The sequence below is a fragment of the Balaenoptera musculus genome, chromosome 8 (assembly GCF_009873245.2).
Source record: "Balaenoptera musculus isolate JJ_BM4_2016_0621 chromosome 8, mBalMus1.pri.v3, whole genome shotgun sequence".
In the NCBI taxonomy this organism is placed as follows: Eukaryota; Metazoa; Chordata; class Mammalia; order Artiodactyla; family Balaenopteridae; genus Balaenoptera; species Balaenoptera musculus.
In genome coordinates this window covers 9,490,169-9,506,849 of record NC_045792.1, presented here as the reverse complement: position 1 = coordinate 9,506,849, position 16,681 = coordinate 9,490,169, and positions in this window count along the sequence as shown.

Genomic DNA, 16,681 nt, shown 5'->3' with positions numbered 1-16,681 from the left:
GGGTTAGATTCACTCTACACATTTCCAGCTTCACAGTCTATGGTTTTGGACTCAGTGGTCTTCTGATAGATGTTCCCCCTGCTAAGCTATAGGCAGATTTTCACTGAGAAAATTCATCACAAGAGTTATTTCTAGAGAGCAATAATCACTTATCTAGAGTGACCTTTTGTGGGTCAGTTTAGTAGCAGAACTTTCTACAAGTAGCAATTATGTACAACTACTTTCCCTGTTCATGTAACAGTCTTCTCCATCATGAGACTAACTGATTGCGTTCTTTTTTTTTTTTTTAATTTTATTTTTGGCTGCGTTGGGTCTTTGTTGTTGCACTTGGGCTTTTCTCTTGTTGCGGCGAGCTGCGCACAGGCTTTTTCTCCAGTTACGGTGAGCGGGGGCCAATCTTCATTGCGGTGCGCAGGCTTCTCATTGCGGTGGCCTCTCTTGTTGCAGAGCACGGGCTCTAGGTGTGCGGGCCTCAGCAGTTGTGGCTCGTGGGCTCTAGAGCGCAGGCTCAGTAGTTGTGGCGCACAGGCTTAGTTGCTCCGCGGCATGTGGGATCTTCCTGGACCAGGGCTCGAACCCATGTCCCCTGCATTGGCAGGCGGATTCTCAACCACTGCGCCACCAAGGAAGCCCTGATTGAGTTCTTTACAGTAGTTTTGTCCTGACCCCAGGCAGTGGTTACTCTTCCACCACATCCTCTCAGAAGATCAAAGCCTGGTTGAAAAGCTGAAACCCCCAACCTGCTCTTCAAAAAATAACAATAAAAAAAATCATCTATCTAAGGGGAGGTATCTAAGGGGAGGTGAGGGTTGTGTCAGTTTAACACAATCCATCCTGACAAAATAAATTAGAGTTTAGGTTTGAAGCTGTAGGGGCTTCAAGTGGTTGGAGGAGGTTTGAGAAAAGCTATTGAGCTCTGTCTCATCTTTAAGCTTGCAGCTCTGTTAAGCTCAATAATCTGAGCTACACTTTCATTGTACTCGCCCTGATAACACGTTAGATGGATCCTCAAATCTTCTCAGAAGTTCTTCTAGCTGTTGTCAACCACTCTCTCAATTCCCAAGCTTGAACCCTTTCCTGCCCTTTCTGAGCCTATTTCTCTACTTTCCCACCCCTCCTGTTTAGTTGATGGAAGTAGAACTTTCCACAGGAGAAGGTGGAAACCACTGGTGATGGATTCCCTTCATTTTCCTTTCCCCAGTCTACAAGCTGACCAGATTTTGTACTCACCTGAACATGTTTTTCCTTTTGTCTCAGAATATTTTTCAATGCAAATCCATCCACTGTCCTTTCGATCCCATTCTCTTAAAGATTTGCTTCTTCACCTATCCCCCTTTTTGCATTTTTAATGTCTCAGTCTCCTTTGCTCCTTCTCCTCAGCTTCTATGACTTGACAATATGCATAAATACACCTCCTAGCACAGTGTCTGGAAATTAGCAGGTGGTTAATAAATATGACTCCTCTAATGCTTCAAGTTTCCCTTATCCTGAGAAAGGCTGACATCTTTTCTTGACACTGAACATTCCCAAACTGCCACACTATTTTCTTTCCTTCTCAAACTTCTTACAAAAACATCCTGTGCTCCCAGTCTCTTTCTCCACTCTTTCTGCTCATCCAATTTTCACCACATTTCATAATCAATCTAATTATGAAATCAAACGGGGACTTCCCTGGTGGCGCAGTGGTTAAGAATCCGCCTGCCAGCGCAGGGGACACGGGCTCGATCCCTCATCCGGGAAGATCCCACATGCCGTGGAACAACTAAGCCCGTGCGCCACAACTACTGAGCCTGTGCTCTAGACCCTGCGAGCCACACCTACTGAGCCCATGTGCCACAACTACTGAAGCCCACACGCCTAGAGCCCGTGCTCTGCAACAAGAGAAGCCACCGCAATGAGAAGCCTGCGCATCACAACAAAGAGAGGAGTAGCCCCCGCTCCCCGCAACTAGAGAAAGCCCGGGTGCAGCAATGAAGACCAAACACAGCCAAAAGTAATAAATTAATTAATTAGTTAAAAAAAAGAAATCAAACACTCTCTCTTAGTCTTCATCCAGCTTGACCCCTCTATGGCATTTGACAACACTGACCACTTTCTCCTTTTAAAATTTTCTTCTTTTTTGGATTTTTTTTCTCTTCTGAGTCTCCCCTTTAATTCTTCTTCCTCACTTTTTGTTGGTGGGTAATCTTCTGCCTCCACCAGTTCTTCCTTAAATGTTGAAAAAGCCCAGATTTCTGTCCTTAGCAAGTTTTTCTTTTCCTTTTATTATTATTATTATTATTATTATTATTATTATTTTGGCTGTGCCGCATGGCATGTGGGACCTTAGTTCCCCAACCAGGGGTTGAACCCATGCCCCATGCAATGGAAGCGCGGACTCCTAACCTCTGGACCACCAGGGAATTCCCAAGTTTTTCTTTTTAATGTGCACACCTTCTTTCTCATACACACCCATGCCCTGAACTTAAACCTATTTGCAGATTACCCCCAAAGCTGTATCTCCTTTCAGACATTTTTTTTCACAACGGATCCATTTCTACCTTCTGGATAAACTAGAACTCAATAAGACAAAACTGAGCACACCATCTTCCTCTCATGCTTTTTCTCTTTTTCCACGTTTCTAGCTTGAGTACTGCCAGCTCTCACCTAGATCCCCACAGCTGTCTGTGCATGTTGTGTCTTCTTCACCTTTGCATCCTCTGCTTCATCCCCCAGCTCTTGGTACATTCAATTTTGTTGAATGAATTAGTGAATAGCCAACAGAGTCACCACCTTCAATCCTATTCATTTCCCTGAAGTTTGCTCTTCTCAGGCTCAGTTCTTCCCATGGGGTGTTCGTGCTGTCTCCAGCACAGTGATATATATAGTCTGTCTCATTCCCTCCTTGGCTATATCTATTCTCTAGGGACGATTCATTTTAAAGAGTGCTTTATGCTTTATGTTCAGCCTTCCTGTGTTCTTTAAGGTATGTCTCGTGTGTGTGCACACCCATATACATATGTGTGTATTTCTCTATTAACTTGATCATTAATTGGTATATTTAATCCACTTACACATAATTATTTATATATTTGGGTTTTTAGCTACCATTTATTTGCTATGTACTTGACCCATCTATTTTATATTCCTTTTTCTCTTTTATTGCCTTCACTTGCGTTATTTTTCACTACTTCATTATTTTCCCTCTGTTAAGATATCAGCTGTACATTCTTTTATTATTCTTTTAGCGGCTACCCCAGAGTTCAACATATATCCTTGATTATTACCATCTAAAAAACATAGTACTTCACCTTCCCAACAATGCTTGAACCTTAAAATATTTTACCTCCATCTCCTCTCCCCGTCTTACCTGCTATTATTGACATGTATTTTAATTTTTTTTTCATTTTCTGCTTTATTCACTTGTATAACATTTGCATTATTTTATGAGCATGATTCTTTTCAAAATAAAAAAATAAACATTCTAAAACCAACTCATCTACCAAGTTAACAACCCCTTTGCTTTCACTGGCTGTTTGTTTCTCTCTTCGGCTAAAGCAGTTTCTGAACAGAGAAGGGGAGTACTGGGGCGCCAGAGCAGGCCCAGCACAAGCTGCCTGGGCGTCCCTATTTACAGATGAAGAAATTGAGATCCAGAGAGGGTTGTAACACATGCCGAGGGGGCCTTCTCCTTGGGCAAGACTTCCTGGTCCTGAGTAGCTGCAGCTCGAGTCCTGACCTGGGGTTCGTGCTGACCCGCTGTGCAGCTCCCCTCTCTGGGCCTCAGATTCCCCCTGCACACTGGGAGGACCAGACTCAATAATGGACAGGCCCTACCACCTTGGACAGTCTTGGATTCCAGGTTCCAAAGACCTGTTCCTTTCTCAGAGGAGAAGGGGCTGATGTGACGCCATCCTTCCCATGGCTGGCCTCTGGATACCGAGGGCACCCATCTAGGACAGCATTTCATTTAATCCTCTCAATAGCTCGATGGGGTGCAGCTGGTGTTATCCTCAGTTACAGAGGAGGACACCAAGACTCAGAGAGGTTAAGTTACTGGCACAAGGTCACACAGCTAGTGAGTGGGATAACTGGAATGCAGTCCTGGGGTGCAGCCAGGAGGTGGTGGCTGGGGAGGAAGGCTGAGAGCAGGTGCCACATCCCACACATATGGTCTTGGGCAGGCCCACTCCCTCCACTCCTTCCAGAGGCAGCTCAGCCCATGGGTCCCTCTCCAAAGGCCTGTGCTCCCCTTTCCTGGAATGAGCTCATGTCTGTTCAGATTCTATTTTGGGGGGAGGAAGGGGAGAACAAATGAGGGATTTGCTTTGAATGCCTTTTTTTTTTAAATTTAATTTAATTTATTTATTTATACAGCAGGTTCTTATTAGTTATCTATTTTATACGTATTAGTGTATATATGTCAATCCCAATCTCCCAATTCATCCCACCACCACCACCCCCCACCACTTTCCCCCCTTGGTGTCAATACGTTTGTTCTCTACATCTGTGTCTCTATTTCTGCCCTGCAAACCGGTTCATCTGTACCATTTTTCTGGTTCCACATATATACGTTAATATACTATATTTGTTTTTCTCTTTCTGACTTACTTCACTCTGTATGACAGTCTCTAGATCCATCCACGTCTCTACAAATGACCCAATTTCATTCCTTTTTATGGCTGAGTAATATTCCATTGTATATATGTACCACATCTTCTTTATCCATTCAACTGTTGACGAGCATTTAGGTTGCTTCCATTACATGGCTATTGTAAATAGTGCTGCAATGAACATTGGGGTGCATGTGTTTTCTTGAATTATGGTTTTCACTGAGTATATGCCCAGTAGTGGGATTGCTGGGTCATATGGTAATTCTATTTTTAGTTTTTTAAGGAACCTCCATACTGTTCTCCATAGTGGCTGTATCAATTTACATTCCCACCAACAGGGCAAGAGGGTTCCCTTTTCTCCACACCCTCTCCAGCATTTGTTGTTTGTAGCTTTTCTGATGATGCCCATTCTAACTGGTGTGAGGTGATATCTCATTGTAGTTTTGATTTGCATTTCTCTAATAATTAGTGATGTTGAGCAGCTTTTCATGTGCTTCATGGCCATCTGTATGTCTTCTTTGGAGAAATGTCTATTTAGGTCTTCTGCCCATTTTTTGATTGGGTTGTTTGTTTTTTTAATACTGAGCTGCATGAGCTACTTGTATATTTTGGAGATTAATCCTTTGTCTGTTGATTCGCTTGCAAATATTTTCTCCCATTCTGAGGGTTGTCTTTTCGTTTTGTTTGTAGTTTCCTTTGCTTTGCAAAAGATTTTAAGTTTCATTAGGTGCCATTTGTTTGTTTTTGTTTTTATTTCCATTACTCTAGGTGGTGGATCAAAAAATATCTTGCTATGATTTATGTCAAAGAGTGTTCTTCCTATGTTTTCCTCTAAGAGTTTTATAGTGTCCTGTCTTACATTTAGGTCTCTAATCCATTTGGAGTTTATTTTTGTGAATGGTGTTAGGGAGTGTTCTAATTTCATTCTTTTACATGTAGCTGTCCAGTCTTCCCAGCACCACTTATTGAAGAGACTGTCTTTTCTCCATTGTATATCCTTGCCTCCTTTGTCATAGATTAGTTGACCATAGGTGCATGTGTTTATCTCTGGGCTTTCTATCCTGTTCCATTGATCTATATTTCTGTTTTTGTGCCAGTACCATACTGTCTTGATTACTGTAGCTTTGTAGTATAGTCTGAAGTCAGGGAGTCTGATTCCTCCAGCTCCGTTTTTTTTCCCTAAAGACTGCTTTGGCTATTCGGGGTCTTTGTGTCTCCATACAAATTTTAAGATTTTTTGTTCTAGTTCTGTAAAAAATGCCACTGGTAATTTGATAGGGATTGCATTGAATCTGTAGATTGCTTTGGGTAGTATAGTCATTTTCACAATATTGATTCTTCCAATGCAAGCACATGGTTTATCTCTCCATCTGTTTGTGTAATCTTTGATTTCTTTCATCAGTGTCTTATAGTTTTCTGAGCACAGGCCTTTTATCTCCTTAGGTAGGTTTATTCCTAGGTATTTTATTCTTTCTGTTGCAATGGTGAATGGGATTGTTTCCTTAATTTCTCCTTCTGATCTTTCATTGTTAGTGTATAGGAATGCAAGAGATTTCTGTGCATTAATTTTGTATCCTGCTACTTTACCAAATTCATTGATTAGCTCAAGTAGTTTTCTGGTAGCATCTTTAGGATTCTCTATGTATAGTATCATGTCATCTGCAAACAGTGACAGCTTTACTTCTTTTCCAATTTGTATTCCTTTTATTTCTTTTTCTTCTCTGATTGCCGTGGCTAGGACTTCCAAAACTATGTTGAATAATAGTGGCGAGAGTGGACCTCCTTGTCTTGTTCCTGATCTTAGAGGAAATGCTTTCAGTTCTTCACCATTGAGAATGATGTTTGCTGTGGGTTTGTCATATATGGCCTTTATTATGTTGAGGTAGGTTCCCTCTATGCCCACGTTCTGGAGAGTTTTTATCATAAATGGGTATTGAATTTTGTCAAAAGCTTTTTCTGCATCTATTGAGATGATCACATGGTTTTTATTCTTCAGTTTGTTAATATGGTGTATCACATTGATTGATTTGCGTATATTGAAAAATCCTTGCATCCCTGGGATAAATCCCTTGATCATGGTGTATGATCCTTTTAATGTGCTGTTGGATTCTGTTTGCTAGTATTCTGTTGAGGATTTTTGCATCTATATTCATGAGAGTTATTGGTCTGTAATTTTCTTTTTTTGTAGTATCTTTGTCTGGTTTTGGTATCAGGGTGATGGTGGCCTCATAGAATGAGTTTGGGAATCTTCCTTCCTCTGCAATTTTTTGGAAGAGTTTGAGAAGGATGGGTGTTAGCGCTTCTCTAAATGTTTGATAGAATTCACCTATGAAGCCATCTGGTCCTGGACTTTTGTTTCTTGGAAGATTTTAAATCACAGTTTCAATTTCATTACTTGTGATTGGTCTGTTCATATTTTCTGTTTCTTCCTGGTTCAGTCTTGGAAGGTTATGCCTTTCTAAGAATTTGTCCACTTCTTCCAGGTTATCCATTTTATTGGCATAGAGTTGCTTGTAGTAGTCTCTTAAAATGCTTTGTATTTCTGCGGTGTCCGTTGTAACTTCTCCTTTTTCATTTCTAATTTTATTGATTTGAGTCCTCTCCATCTTTTTCTTGATGAGTCTGGCTAAAGGTTTATCAATTTTGTTTATCTTCTCAAAGAACCAGCTTTTAGTTTTATTGATCTTTGCTATTGTTTTCTTTGTTTCTATTTCATTTATTTCTGCTCTGATCTTGATGATTTCTTTCCTTCTGCTAACTTTGGGTTTTGTTTGTTCTTCTTTCTCTAGTTCCTTTAGGTGTGGGGTTAGATTGTTTACTTGAGATTTTTCTTGTTTCTTGAGGTAGTCTTGTATTGCTGTAAACTTCCCTCTTAGAACTGCTTTTGCTGCGTCCCATAGGTTTTGGGTCGTCGTGTCTCCATTGTCATTTGTCTCTAGGTATTTTTTGATTTCCTCTTTGATTTCTTCAGTGATCTCTTGGTTATTTAGCAACGTATTGTTTAGCCTCCATGTGTTTGTGTTTTTTACCTTTTTTTCCCCTGTAATTGATTTCTAATCTCATAGCGTCGTGGTCGGAAAAGCTGCTTGGTATGATTTCAATTTTCTTAAATTTACCGAGGCTTGAATGTGACCCAAGATGTTATCTATCCTAGAGAATGTTCCATGTGCACTTGAGAAGAAAGTGTAATCTGCTGTTTTTGGATGGAATGTCCTATAAATATCAATTAGATCTATCTGGTCTATTGTGTCATTTAAAGCTTGTGTTTCCTTATTAATTTTCTGCCTGGATGATCTTTCCATTCGTGTAAATGAGGTGTTACAGTCCCCCACAATTATTGTGCACTGTCGATTTCCTCTTTTAGAGCTGTTAACAGTTGTCTTGTGTATTGAGGTGCTCCTATGTTGGGTGCCTATATAATTGTTATATCTTCTTCTTGGATTGATCCCTTGATCATTATGTAGTGTCCTTCCTTGTCTCTTGTAACATTCTTTATTTTATTATTTAAAATATTTATTTATTTATTTTTGGCTGCTTTGGGTCTTCATTGCTGTGCATGGGCTTTCTCTAGTTGCAGTGAGAGGGGGCTACTTTTCATTGTGGTGCACAGGCTTTCACTGTGGTGGCTTCTCTTTTTGCGGATCATGGGCTCTAGGTGTGCAGGCTTCAGTAGTTGTGGCATGCGGACTTCAGTAGTTGTGGCTCACGGGCTCTAGAGTGCAGGCTCAGTAGTTGTGGCACTTGGGCTTAGTTGCTCTGTGGCATGTGGGGTCTTCCTGGACTAGGGCTCGAACCCATGTCCCCTGCACTGGGAGGCGGATTATTAACCACTGTGCCACCAGGGAAGCCCTATTCTTTAAAGTCTATTTTATCTGACATGAGTATTGCTACTCCAGCTTTCTTTTGATTTCCATTTGCATGGAATATCCTTTTCCATCCCCTCACTTTCAGTCTGTATGTGTCTCTAGGTCTGAAGTGGGTCTCTTGTAGACAGCATATATATGCGTCTTGTTTTTGTATCCATTCAGCGAGCCTGTGTCTTTTGGTTGGAGCATTTAATCCTTTCACGTTTAAGGTAATTATCGATATGTATGTTCCTATTACCACTTTCTTAATTCTTATGGGTTTGTTTTTGTAGGTCCTTTTCTTCTCTTGTGTTTCCCACTTAGAGATGTTCCTTTAGCATTTGTTTTAGAGCTGGTTTGGTGGTGCTGAATTCTTTTAGCTTTTGCTTGTCTGTAAAGCTTTTGATTTCTCTGTCTAATGTGAATGAGATCCTTGCGGGTAGAGCAATCTTGGTTGTAGGTTCTTCCCTTTCATCAAATATATCATGCCACTGCCTTCTGGCTTGTAGAGTTTCTGCTGAGAAATCAGCTGTTAACCTTATGGGAGTTCCCTTGTATGTTATTTGTCATTTTTCCCTTGTTGCTTTCAATAATTTTTCATCTTTAATTTTTGTCAATTTGATTACTATGTGTCTCAGCGTGTTTCTCCTTGGGTTTATCCTGCCTGGGACTCTCTGCGCTTCCTGGACTTGGGTGGCTATTTCCTTTCCCATGTTAGGGAAGTTTTCGACTATAATCTCTTCAAATATTTTCTCTGGTCCTTTCTCTCTCTCTTCTCCTGGGACCCCTATAATGCGAATGTTGTTGCATTTAATGTTGTCCCAGAGGTCTCTTAGGCTGTCTTCATTTCTTTTCATTCTTTTTTTTTTTTTATTCTGTTCCACAGCAGTGAATTCCACTATTCTGTCTTCCAGGTCACTTATCCGTTCTTCTGCCTCAGTTATTCTGCTATTGATTCCTTCTAATGTGTTTTTCGTTTCAGTTATTATATTGTTCACCTGTTGTTCTTTAATTCTTCTGTTTGTTCTTTAATTCTTCTAGGTCTTTGTTAAACATTTCTTGCATCTTCTCAATCTTTACCTCCATTCTTTCTCCAAGGTCCTGGATCATCTTCACTATCATTATTCTGAATTCTTTTTCTGGAAGGTTTCCTATCTCCAATTTATTTAGCTGTTTTTCTGGGGTTTTATCTTGTTCCTTCATCTGGTACAAAGTCCTCTGCCTTTTCATTTTGTCTTTCTGTGAATGTGGGTTTCCTTCCACAGGCTGCAGAATTGTAGTTCTTCTTGCTTCTGCTGTCTGCCCTCTGGTGGATGAGGCCATCTCTGTATTTTAATTTTCAAAAGGCATTATCTTTGTTTTATACCACCCCTACTGATTTATATTTTTCTACAGTTACCTTTCTGTAGCTTATTATTTACTGTATTTCTATATTTCTATCTCTTAATCAATATTGCCAAAGGTTTTAGCAGTCTTTTCAAAGAACCAGCCTTTTTCCTTTGTTAATGTAATTTTTTTGTCATTACTTTTTGCAGTAGCTCCTTTCTATATTCTGTTATTTAAAAAATTCCTAAGCTGATAATTTAGCTCATTTTTTTTAGCTTCTCCTTTTTTGTTATCCGCTCAGTACCATTTTCAGTGCATCCTATAAGTATCGATATGCAGCATTTACATTTTTTTTTGTTTTGTTTTGTTTTGTTTGTTTTTTTATACTGCAGGTTCTTATTAGGCATCAGTTTTATACACATCAGTGTATACATGTCAATCCCAATTGCCCAATTCAGCACACCACCATCCCCACCTCACCGCAGTTTTCCCCCCTTGGTGTCCATATGACCATTCTCTACATTTGTGTCTCAACTTCTGCCCTGCAAACTGGCTCATCTGTACCATTTTTCTAGGTTCCGCATACATGCATTAATATACGATATTTGTTTTTCTCTTTCTGACTTACTTCACTCTGTATGACAGTCTCTAGATCCATCCATGTCTCAACAAATGACTCAATTTCGTTCCTTTTTATGGCTGAGTAATATTCCATTGTATATATGTACCACAACTTCTTTATCCATTCGTCTGTTGATGGGCATTTAGGTTGCTTCCATGACCTGGCTATTGTAAATAGTGCTGCAATGAACATTCGGGTGCATGTGTCTTTTTGAATTACGGTTTTCTCTGGGTATATGCCCAGTAGTGGGATTGCTGGGTCATATGGTAATTCTATTTTTAGTTTTTTAAGGAACCTCCATACTGTTCTCCATAGTGGCTGTATCAATTTACATTCCCACCAACAGTGCAAGAGGGTTCCCTTTTCTCCACACCCTCTCCAGCATTTGTTGTTTGTAGATTTTCTGATGATGCCTATTCTAACAGGAGTGAGGTGATACCTCATTGTAGTTTTGATTTGCATTTCTCTAATAATTAGTGATGTTGAGCATCTTTTCATGTGCTTCTTGGCCATCTGTATGTCTTCTTTGGAGAAATGTCTATTTAGGTCTTCTGCCCATTTTTGGATTGGGGTGTTTGTTTCTTTGATATTGAGCTGAATGAGCTGTTTATATATTTTGGAGATTAATCCTTTGTCCGTTGATTCATTTGCAAATATTTTCTCCCATTCTGAGGGTTGTCTTTTCGTCTTGTTTATGGTTTCCTTTGCTGTGCAAAAGCTTTGAAGTTTCATTAGGTCCCATTTGTTTATTTTTGTTTTTATTTCCATTACTCTAGGAGGTGGATCAAAAAAGATCTTGCTGTGATTTATGTCAAAGAGTGTTCTTCCTATGTTTTCCTCTAAGAGTTTTATAGTGTCCAGTCTTATATTTAGGTCTCTAATCCATTTTGAGTTTATTTTTGTGTATGGTGTTAGGGAGTATTCTAATTTCATTCTTTTACATGTAGCTGTCCAGTTTTCCCAGCACCACTTATTGAAGAGACTGTCTTTTCTCCATTGTATATCTTTGCCTCCTTTGTCATAGATTAGTTGACCATAGGTGCGTGGGTTAATCTCTGGGCTTTCTATCTTGTTCCATTGATCTATGTTTCTGTTTTTGTGCCAGTACCATACTGTCTTGATTACTGTAGCTTTGTAGTATAGTCTGAAGTCTGGGAGTCTGATTCCTCCAGCTCCATTTTTTTCCCTCAAGACTGCTTTGGCTATTCGGGGTCTTTTGTGTCTCCATACAAATTTTAAGATGATTTGTTCTAGCTCCGTAAAAAATGCCATTGGTAATTTGATAGGGATTGCATTGAATCTGTAGATTGCTTTGGGTAGTATACTCATTTTCACAATGTTGATTCTTCCAATCCAAGAACATGGTCTATCTCTCCATCTGTTGGTATCATCTTTAATTTCTTTCATCAGTGTCTTATAGTTTTCTGCATACAGGTCTTTCGTCTCCCTAGGTAGGTTTATTCCTAGGTATTTTATTCTTTTTGTTGCAATGGTAAATGGGAGTGTTTCCATAATTTCTCTTTCAGATTTTTCATCATTAGTGTATAGGAATGCAAGAGATTTCTGTGCATTAATTTTGTATCCTGCAACTTTACCATATTCATTAATCAGCTCTAGCAGTTTTCTGGTGGCAGTTTTAGGATTCTCTATGTATAGTATCATGTCATCCGCAAACAGTGACAGTTTTACTTCTTCTTTTCCAATTTGTATTCCTTTTATTTCTTTTTCTTCTCTGATTGCCGTGGCTAGGACTTCCAGAACTATGTTGAATAATAGTGGTGAGAGTGGACATCCTTGTCTCGTTCCTGATCTTAGAGGAAATGCTTTCAGTTTTTCACCATTGAGAATGATGTTTGCTGTGGGTTTGTCATATATGGCCTTTATTATGTTGAGGTAGGTTCCCTCTATGCCCACTTTCTGGAGAGTTTTTATCAGAAATGGGTGTTGAATTTTGTCAAAAGCTTTTTCTGCATCTATTGAGATGATCATATGGTTTTTATTCTTCAATTTGTTAATATGGTGTATCACATTGATTGATTTGCGTATATTGAAGAATCCTTGCATCCCTGGGATAAATCCCACTTGATCGTGGTGTATGATCCTTTTAATGTGTTGCTGGATTCTGTTTGCTAGTATTTTGTTGAGGATTTTTGCATCTATATTCATCAGTGATATTGGTCTGTAATTTTCTTTTTTTGTAGTGTCTTTGTCTGGTTTTGGTATCAGGGTGATGGTGGCCTCATAGAATGAGTTTGGGAGTGTTCCTTCCTCTGCAATTTTTTGGAAGAGTTTGAGAAGGATGGGTGTTAGCTCTTCTCTAAATGTTTGATAGAATTCACCTGTGAAGCCATCTGGTCCTGGACTTTTGTTTGTTGGAAGATTTTTAATCACAGTTTCAATTTCATTACTTGTGATTGGTCTGTTCATATTTTCTGTTTCTTCCTGATTCAGTCTCGGAAGGTTATACCTTTCTAAGAATTTGTCCATTTCTTCCAGGTTGTCCATTTTATTGGCATAAAGTTGCTTGTAGTAGTCTCTTAGGATGCTTTGTATTTCTGCGGTGTCTGTTGTAACTTCTCCTTTTTCATTTCTGATTTTATTGATTTGAGTCCTCTCCCTCTTTTTCTTGATGAGTCTGGCTAATGGCTTATCAATTTTGTTTATCTTCTCAAAGAACCAACTTTTAGTTTTATTGATCTTTGCTATTGTTTTCTTTGTTTCTATTTCATTTATTTCTGCTCTGATCTTTATGATTTCTTTCCTTCTGCTAACTTTGGGTTTTGTTTGTTCTTCTTTCTCTAGTTTCTTTAGGTGTAAGGTTAGATTGTTTACTTGAGATTTTTCTTGTTTCTTTAGGTAGGCTTGTATAGCTATAAACTTCCCTCTTAGAACCGCTTTTGCTGCATCCCATAGGTTTTGGGTCGTCGTGTTTTCATTGTCATTTGTCTCTAGGTATTTTTTGATTTCCTCTTTGATTTCTTCAGTGATCTCTTGGTTATTTAGTAACGTATTGTTTAGCCTCCATGTGTTTGTCTTTTTTACGTTTTTTTCCCTGTAATTCATTTCTAATCTCATAGCGTTGTGGTCAGAAAAGATGCTTGATATGATTTCAATTTTCTTAAATTTACTGAGGCTTGATTTGTGACCCAAGATGTGATCTATCCTGGAGAATGTTCCGTGCGCACTTGAGAAGAACGTGTAATCTGCTGTTTTTGGATGGAATGTCCTATATATATCAATTAAATCTATCTGGTCTATTGTGTCATTTAAAGCTTCTGTTTCCTTATTTATTTTCATTTTGGATGATCTGTCCATTGGTGTAAGTGAGGTGTTAAAGTCCCCCACTATTATTGTGTTACTGTCGATTTCCTCTTTTATAGCTGTTAGCAGTTGCCTTATGTATTGAGGTGCTCCTATGTTGGGTGCATATATATTTATAATTGTTATATCTTCTTCTTGGATTGATCCCTGGATCATTATGTAGTGTCCTTCCTTGTCTCTTGTAACATTCTTTATTTTAAAGTCTATTTTATCTGATATGAGTATAGCTACTCCAGCTTTCTTTTGATTTCCATTTGCATGGAATATCTTTTTCCATCCCCTCACTTTCAGTCTGTATGTGTCCCTAGGTCTAAAGTGGGTCTCTTGTAGACAGCATATATATGGGTCTTGTTTTTGTATCCATTCAGCCAGTCTATGTCTTTTGGTTGGGGCATTTAATCCATTCACGTTTAAGGTAATTATCGATATGTATGTTCCTATGACCATTTTCTTAATTGTTTTGGGTTTGTTTTTGTAGGTCCTTTTCTTCTCTTGTGTTTCCCACTTAGAGAAGTTCCTTTAGCATTTGTTGTAGAGCTGGTTTGGTGGTGCTGAATTCTCTTAGCTTTTGCTTGTCTGCAAAGCTTTTGATTTCTCCATCAAATCTAAATGAGATCCTTGCCGGGTAGAGTAATCTTGGTTGTAGGTTCTTCCCTTTCATCACTTTAAGTATATCATGCCACTCCCTTCTGGCTTGCAGAGTTTCTGCTGAGAAATCAGCTGTTAACCTTATGGGAGTTCCCTTGTATGTTATTTGTCGTTTTTCCCTTGCTGCTTTCAATAATTTTTCTTTGTCTTTAATTTTTGCCACTTTGATTACTATGTGTCTCGGCGTGTTTCTCCTTGGGTTTATTCTGTATGGGACTCTCTGCGCTTCCTGGACTTGGGTGGCTATTTCCTTTCCCATGTTAGGGAAGTTTTCGACTATAATCTCTTCAAATATTTTCTCTGGTCCTTTCTCTCTCTCTTCTCCTTCTGGGACCCCTATAATGCGAATGTTGTTGCGTTTAATGTTGTCCCAGAGGTCTCTTAGGCTGTCTTCATTTCTTTTCATTCTTTTTTCTTTAGTCTGTTCTGCAGCAGTGAATTCCACCATTCTGTCTTCCAGGTCACTTATCCGTTCTTCTGCCTCAGTTATTCTGCTATTGATTCCTTCTAGTGTAGTTTTCATTTCAGTTATTGTATTGGTGATCTCTGTTTGTTTGTTCTTCAATTCTTCTAGGTCTTTGTTAATCATTTCTTGCATCTTCTCAATCTTTGCCTCCATTCTTATTCCGAGGTCCTGGATCATCTTCACTATCATTATTCTGAATTCTTGTTCTGGAAGGTTGCCTATCTCCACTTCATTTAGTTGTTTTTCTGGGGTTTTTTCTTGTTCCTTCATCTGGTACATAGCCCTCTGCCTTTTCATCTTCTCTATCTTTCTGTAACTGTCAGCATTTACATTTTGTTCTAGTTCTTAGCATTAGTAAATTTCCACGTGATCTCTCCTTTTTATTTTTTTTTAATTAATTTATTTATGGCTGTGTTGGGTCTTCGTTTCTGCGCTAGGGCTCTCTCTAGTTGCGGCAAGCGGGGGCCACTCTTCATCACGGTGCGCAGGCCTCTCACCATCGCGGCCTCTCTTGTTGTGGAGCACAGGCTCCAGATGCGCAGGCTCAGTAGTTGTGGCTCACGGGCCCAGTCGCTCCGCGGCATGTGGGATCTTCCCAGACCAGGGCTCGAGCCCGTGTCCCCTGCATTGGCAGGCAGATTCTCAACCACTGCGCCACCAGGGAAGCCCGTGATCTCTCCTTTGATGCAAGAGTTCTTTACACTGGGCTTCCCTGGTGGTGCAATGGTTAAGAATCTGCCTGTCAATGCAGGGGACATGGGTTCGAGCCCTGGTCCAGGAAGATCCCACATGCTGCGGAGCAACTAATCCTGTGCACCACAACTACTGAGCCTGTGCTCTACAGCCCGTGAGCCATAACTACTGAACCTGACGCACCCAGAGCCTGTGCTCCACAACAAGAGAAGCCACCACAATGAGAAGCCCATGCGCATCAACGAAGACACAATGTAGCCAAAAATAAATTAATTTTTAAAAAAGTTATTTATATGGACATTTTTTAAAGTCTCCAAACATATAACTTATTGTTGTGGAATTTCCAATAAAAAATATTGTGGTCAGAGAACTTAATCTATATAATACTCACTTGGTATTTAAAACTTTATTACAGTATACACTAGCAATTAATTGTTTTACATCCATTTCAGAATATGTATTCTATAACTGTGAAGCATGAACCTTTATTGCCCACAAGTTATTATGTTGTGTACATTTGTATCCTGAATTCACTAGATTCTGCTGTAGAGTTTGAACCCTAAGTTCCAGATAATAAAAATATATTTTGCCTTTATTTCCTTCCATTTATTTCTTTTGGGACTCTGCAGTGGAGAAGAGGCTGAATATTACTTGGTTATTCCTAAACTAGTGGCCAAATGGTCTTAATGTTATCATTTTAATTTCTTAACTTTGTTAGCAAATCACTTCATCATTTCCAACAATCTAGTAATTTTTTAAGTTGTCAATTAGACTACTTCATATCTTCCTCCAAATAATCTTTTAAAATCTTGCCTTTTCTTTCCTCTGAAACTTTTTTTTAGTAAGGTGTTCGAGAACGCCAGGATTGAACTGTTCACAGAATTCTGAAGGACCCCTCAGGAATGGTAGGGCATCCAGGGCTCCAGCATCCTGTGTTCAGCTGTACTGCTTCTTGCTCGTGCCAGGCTCTCGTACTGGCCCTGCTGCTACAAACCATGGTTCTGCTCGTGTTTAGATTCAGGAGACAGCATACTCCTTCAGGAACCTCAGAAAATACGGTCATTTACAAGAGACCAGAGATTTAGTGTCAGCATATGCAACTTTGCAGGAGCATGAGCAATAAAAGAACTATTTGATTTTTCAACACACTGCACTGTCTCTCAAACTT